Source organism: Sapajus apella, unplaced genomic scaffold (assembly GCF_009761245.1).
Source record: "Sapajus apella isolate SASKATOON/1434 unplaced genomic scaffold, GSC_monkey_1.0 scaffold124, whole genome shotgun sequence".
Lineage (NCBI taxonomy): Eukaryota > Metazoa > Chordata > Mammalia > Primates > Cebidae > Sapajus > Sapajus apella.
In genome coordinates, this window is record NW_022437064.1 from 1,481,267 (window position 1) to 1,488,287 (window position 7,021).

At 35.4% G+C, this 7,021-nt stretch overlaps 1 non-coding gene across 1 annotated transcript; it reads right to left on the reverse strand.

Annotated features, from left to right (window-relative positions):
• Nucleotides 1–6,141: 6,141 nt before the first annotated feature.
• On the reverse strand, nucleotides 6,142–6,245 carry LOC116539010. The gene has a single exon (XR_004263889.1). It is a non-coding gene; the product is annotated as a U6 spliceosomal RNA (small nuclear RNA).
• Nucleotides 6,246–7,021: the final 776 nt, after the last annotated feature.

Below are 7,021 nucleotides of genomic sequence, written 5' to 3' on the forward strand. Positions count from 1 at the left end.
ACACAATGAAGGTTTCCCAAGGGAAGAATGAACCATATCCATTGGTTACATCCATCTGCTGAGTAGGTATTGTGAAGACTCCCTGCTCTGCACCCACAAGATCATTTGGCAGGAAAGTGGAAATGGAGCCTTTGTTATCTATATTTGGTGGCTTTTAAGGTCACCTGGTTATTGGTATCACTGTCTGCTGGAGAAAAGAAGGGCATATGGAAGGCCTAGTGATTGTATAAATTGCTTCTGCTCATGTTATGGAGGTTAGAACATAATCACAAGGCCATGACTAACTACGAGGAGGATGGCTGGCAACTTAAGTTTAGCTATGGACAGAAGAGAATGAGAAAACATATTTTGATGTTAAGTAGCATTTCTGCTCCAAAAACCATTAAGAAAAACCAAGAGATAAAAGTTACTTCCTTGTGCTTTTTATTATTAGCATTATTTTGTTTAGAGCTGACAGTTATTTGTTCTTAATCTATGGAAATCCCTAGAGTTGAAATTGGAAATACTTTTCTGCAAGAAGATTTGAACTTGGATTTGCTTTTTTATAGTCAGAGGACACTGCTGTTCTGGGACCACTTTTCTTTCTGGGAAGATCCAGGCTCAATGTGAGTCTGAGACTGAGTACCTTACCTTGCTTTTGCTCAAGTGCTTAGATAAGGTCACCCCTACCTTTTCTGTGGGGTCATTGGTCTGAGATCACAGCTCTGGTTTCTACTCACAGAAATATTTTGGGGGTGAGCTTTGAGATTTCTCTTTCTTTTTGTAACATTAACAAGGTACTAAGAAATATATTTTATTCAGAATGTAGTGGTTTGTAGTGAGAGGGACTTAGCTATATTTACCATATAGCTGAAAGTGCAGCTCTAAGGGAAGAATTTGGTTTTAACATCCCTAATTAAAGATTTTAAAAATTGACAAAAATTTTGTATAATTATGGTGTACAGGATGATGTTTTATATATGTATACATTGTAGGATGGCTAAATCAAGCTATTTAATATATGCATTAACTCACCTGCTTGTCATTTTTTTGTGTGATAAAAACACACAAAATCTACTCTTAGCAATTTTCAAGTATACAATATATTGTTTTAACCGTGATTTACAATAGATCTATTGAATTTATTCCTCCTGTGAATTTTTTGTTTTCAATTCCCCCAACTCCCCACCTCTTATAACCATAATTTTACTCTGTTTCTATGCATCTGACATGTTTAGATTTCACATATAAGTGAGACTATGCAGTAATGTCTTTATGCTTCTGGCTTATTATAGCCAAGATATGGAATCAATCTAAGTGTCCATCAACAGTTGAATGAATGACGAAAATGCCGTGTGTGTGTATATATATATATATATGCAACGAAATACTACGCAACCCTTAAAGAGGAAAATGCTGTCAATTATAACGATGTAGATGAATCTGGAGAATATAGATTCTTTTTGACCTACTTCTTCCCCTTACCTTATCAAATAATTCTGAAATTGGTGTTTTCTTAGATCATTTTACTTTTTTGAGAGGAAGTTTTATGGTCGCCCAGGCTAGAGTACAATCTTGGCTCACTGCAACCTCCACCTCCTGGGTTCAAGAGATTCTCCTGCTTCAGCCTCCCAAGCAGCTAGGATTACAGGTGCCTGCCACCGTGCCCAGCTAATTTTTGTATTTTCAGTAGAGATGAGGTTTCACCATGTTAGCCAGGCTGGTCTCGAACTCTGGACCTCAGGTGATCAGCCCGCCTCGGCCTGCCAAAGTACTTTTTAAAGCATATTTTTAGCTCTTAAATGGAAAGAAAAACTATAATCTTTATCGTTTAGCCCATTAAATGTATTTTTGTAAAACTTTTATTTTTGTAAAACTTTTATTTTTTAAATATATTTTTGTAAAAATATATTTTGTAAAACTTCACACTTAATATAGAAATTAACTCGAATTTGAAAACTCAAATTTGAAAACTGATATTGACAAAATACTCAATTCACCAGTCACCTCTGTGTTTGATAAAACTTCCAGAAGTTGTATGTTTTAAAGTCATTTTAAAATAAACTAGTAAATTATTTCTAAGGCTGAATAATATTCCATTGTATGTGTGTGTGTATATATATACGCGCACGTGCGCACACACACACACACACACATACACACACACACACACCACATTTTAAAAAATCAATTTTACCCATTGTGGGACTCTTAGATTTATTTATCTTAGTTATTGTAAATAGCCCTGCAATAAACATAACAGTGCAAATATCTTCAACATACTAATTTCATTTCCTTAATATATATCCAGTAGTAGGATTGCTGGATCATATAGTTCTATTTTTAATTTTTTGAGGGACCTCTGTGCTGTTTGCCATGACTGTAATAGTTTACATCCTAACAACAGTGTGTAAAGGTTCCCTTGTTTTCACATTCTTGCTGACATTTGTTATTATTTAACATTTGTTAAATATTGCATTACATTTAACGGCAAAAAACTGCAATTATTTTTGCACCACCCTTCTTTTCCTTTTTTATAAAAGCCATTTTAGGCTGGGCACAGTGGGTCACGCCTGTAATCTCAACACTTTGGGAGGCTGAAGTAGGCAGATCACGAGGTCAGAAGTTCGAGACCAGCCTGGTCAACATGGTGAAACCCCATCTCTACTAAAAATAGAAAAAATTAGCTGGGCATGGTGGTATGTGCCTGTAATCCCAGCTACTCGGGAGGCTGAGGCAGGAGAATCACCTGAACCCAGGAGATGGAGGTTGCAGTGAGCCGAGATTGCATCATTACACTCCAGCCTGGGCAACAGGGTGAGACTCCATCTCAAAAAACAAAACAAAGTCATTCTATCTGGAGTAAGGTGGTATCTCATTGTGGTTTTGATTTTAATTTACATGATAATTAGAATGAAATCTTATCATTTGGAACAACATGAATGAACCTAGAAGACATTATGTTAAGCAAAATGGGCCAGACACAAAAAAGACAAATACATGTTCTCACTCATATGAGAAATCTTAAAATGTTGATGTCATAGAAATAGTAAATAGAACAGTGGCTACCAGAGACTGAGGAGGATGGGTGGAAGGGAGCTTGGGGAGTATAGTCAAGGAGTACAAAGGTACAGTTAGAAAAGAAAAATAGATGCTGGCCTTCTATTGCATAGAAGAGTTACCATAGTCAACAATAAGATACTATGTTTCTCAAAATAGCTAGAAGATTGTGTATGTACTTATCACAAAGAAATGGTAAATGTTTGAAGTGATCAATATGCTAAATTCCCTGATTTCATCATTACATAATGTTTACAAATATCAAAGCATCACATTATACCCCATAAATATGTACAATTACGTATTAATTAAAAAAATTTTAATGAGTAGAATGAAATAAAGTACTTAAAGTCCTGAAGGTTATGAATTTTCTTAGCTTATAAATGTTTTAAAATTTGTCTAGTCTATTCAGGATGGAACAATAATCTACAAGGTGTTAATAGTAATGGGACTATTACAGGATTTTTTTTATTTCTAATTAAAACAATGGTTTTCAAACTGTGTCCTGGAGATCATAAGTCTTACTGAAAATATTAATAAGCATCCAGTGGTGAAATGATTCTATGGTCAAATAAACCTGAAAAAACTCTTTAAAATATGCCTATTTTTCAGAGATTAATAATGTGTGTTAGCATACTAAAGTCTTACTATATTTTTCTGTACTCTCAGGGGAAATATAAGTGTTCAAATCTTTTTGAGAGCAATTTGACATAATCTTTTGACTCACTAAACAAAATTTTATAAATTTTGATGAAAATTATCATATCACTTTTTGCCACAATTTAAAAATAATGTTTTAAAAAAGGCAATCAGAATTAAGCATAGCAGCAATATTAGATTACTAGAGCAGAAAAGTACATTTGTGCAACAAACAACGATGTAAAGCTGAGTAGGTCGCAACACAAGCCAACAAGAATTTGTAGTCTGGAGGGGAAAACACCAGCATGTTACAGATTACATGGATGAAATGTCCTAGGTTGAATGTTGTTAAAGAGTTATCTTTTTTTTTTTTCTATCCTGAAGAAAAAATTTGTGGCTTAAATCACATTACATATAGCTGATTTCAGTATCTGTAGCTGATTTTAATAGTTTCAGCATTTGAGTTGCAAATAGGTTTAGAAGGGCAATGGAGGGGGAAACACTATTGCTTATATATATCTAATACAATGAATTACTGACAATAACGAGAGTTAACAATGTTGAAACATAAAAACCAAGTCAGAAAGACAAATTTAGAGTGTGCATTCAAGCACTATACAAATAACAGGGCACTGTAGCCCAAGAACTCAACAAGCAAACCCTAATGAGAAACGAACCCCCACTGTGCAGGGGGATGCAGCTCTTGCTGGCTTGTACCAGGGTTTGTTAGCTTCAGTATGATTGACATTTTAGACTGGATATTTCTTTGTTGTTGGGGGCTGTCCTACATATTGCAGAATACTGAATAGCGTCCCAAGCATCTACCTATATGTCAGTAGCAATCCCCTCTTCTGGTTATAACAATCTAAACTGTCTTCAGACATTGTCAGATGTTCCCTGGGGAACAAATTCTCTCCAGCTTGAGAACCACTGCCTTATACAAATCACTAAAGAGTTGAATCAATTATCTAAACAATGGTTCTGCTTTTGTGCTTACTGAGCTATCTACTAAATTACCATGAAGACTGGGTAAAAGCAGATTACAGTCTAACTGTGCCACTTCACAGGCTAACTGTGCCACTTATTAGTTACATGGCTATGGTCAAGTTTCTTGACTTCTCTGTGCTTCGGCTATTCTTATTTATAAAGTGGTGAGAATGACATCTACTCTACAAGGTTGTTGAGTAGTTTAGATGACAACTTTTATAAAGCACAGCAATCAAGGTCTGGTACATAGTATTTTATTAAAATTTGGAATTAACCATAATATGATGACTAATTTCACTTACCTCATACTCTCTGACAGACCAATGATTCTTTCCACTTGACTTTACAATTGTGTTTCTGTTTATTAATTAATACACTGACATTCAGCTTTCTACTTGAGTCTTCTGTGATTTTTGTAGGTATAACCCAGAAGCCCTGAATCGAGTCAATTCTTTGACCCTTGCAGCATTGAGATTCTGCAAAGCTAAGAAGACTTTGTATTGCCACTAACTAATTAAACAAAACATATCAGGTATGAGAGAGGTCTCTGGTTAGCCATTCCATCAACCTTCCCTGATAACACCTAATTTTGTTCTTGCCTTCTTTCAATTTCAACAAATTATTGTTTAACCACACATAACTATGATATTGCTGCTACTACTAACAATAACCATTCCCTTCCCCTCTCAGGTAACCACGTAGTCATATGCATACCAATTCACCTTACCTATAAAATGAGAGTGTGGAGCTAAAGAGTATTTAAATTCCCTCCAGCAGTAATAGAACCATGAATGCAAATATTTATTAATAATTCTCGACAGATTAGTGTATTTGGAACATACAGGGGCTCTGGGAATTTAGAAATGGTAGAGGTCACCTGATGGGTGAGAAATAAGCTTGAATGGGGCTTTGCAAGAAAGAACACTGGAACACACAGCATTAAGAATGTGAGAAAACTGTACTGAAAATACACTTGTAATACACAACTTTGCTCAGAACTCTCTCTGTTCATAGCCATCTCTTCACAGCTGTCTCATAGCCATTCAGAGTAAAGAAAGAGACAAGCCCTCATTACTGACATCACACCTTACTGACATTTAGAATGTGAAGAAGTCACTTCCTGAAAGACAGGTGAGAGTTAAGCTTTCATTTTCTAAGGCAGCTGATAAAGTTTGAGACAGCTCCTCAACTGACAGCTCAGTTTTACTGACAAGCTGAAAACATGCTCCTCCCTCTACCCTGTGAACAATGCCTTGACTTTGACAGCCCTGTTGCCATTCTTCACAACTTCAGAAAAAGGAAGAGGAATTGATGTGCACTGTCCCAGTCCAGTTTATAGTTCTGCTACCAACTAGCATTCCCCCTCTATTATCTTTGCTGTCTGCAGCCTAGATTGTGTCACTTCATCCATTCCCCCGTTACATGGCTGCAATGCACTGTTGTTTTTTTTTTTTTAATAATTTTATATTTTACTTAACAAACATGGAGCACTTCACAAATTTGCATGTCCTTCCTGTACAGAGGCCATGATACTAATCTTTTCTGTATTGTTACAATTTTCATTGCACTCTTAATAATACCAAGCTACAATAAAACTTCTCGGAATAAGGTAACAGATAAACAACTAACACTGTTATGAAATCTTTTTCTGTAGCGCTATGGACGATTTCCTTATTAAATTAAAAGTAATTCTTTCAGGAGCTCTTGTAAAGCAGGCCTGGTGGTGATGAAATCTCTGAGTACTTGCTTGTTGGTAAAGGATTTTATTTCTTACATATGGGGTGACTTCAGGGGCAAAGGGCATTTACAAATGTAAATAAGAAACAGAAATTGTTTGAAGCACTGATTCCATCTAGGCATTACAAAGTTACCATTAAAGGAATAATTATCTTCTACCTATACTATCTGCTTTCAGCAAAGGATGGAAAGAATCATGAGCTGCCTCTGATACATGTAAAAAAATCAATTTTAGTTCTTGGGCCAGCAGGCCTTGTTTGATCTGGGATTAAAGTGACACTCAGAGGATTTGGTATTTTCAATTTTTAACTATGGATAACTCTTAAATTTGTTCCTACAAGCTACTTTAAGATAAAATATTGGACTGTAAGTTTCTGAAATTCAATGGTAAACTCACTTGAGAATAATTACATGTTACATATTTTATTTCTAAATGAAAATAGGAGGTTTACATTTCCATAGATGCCTACAACTTTACTGATAAAAAACTATTAGTTGTTACTGTTAGTCCGATATAAGGAAAGCTTTTCTTTTTCTTTTTTTGACCTCTGGACTCTGAAGAAACAAGTAGTAGTAACTGCGGTATACAGTATCGGGGAGGGCTTATGATATAATGTGT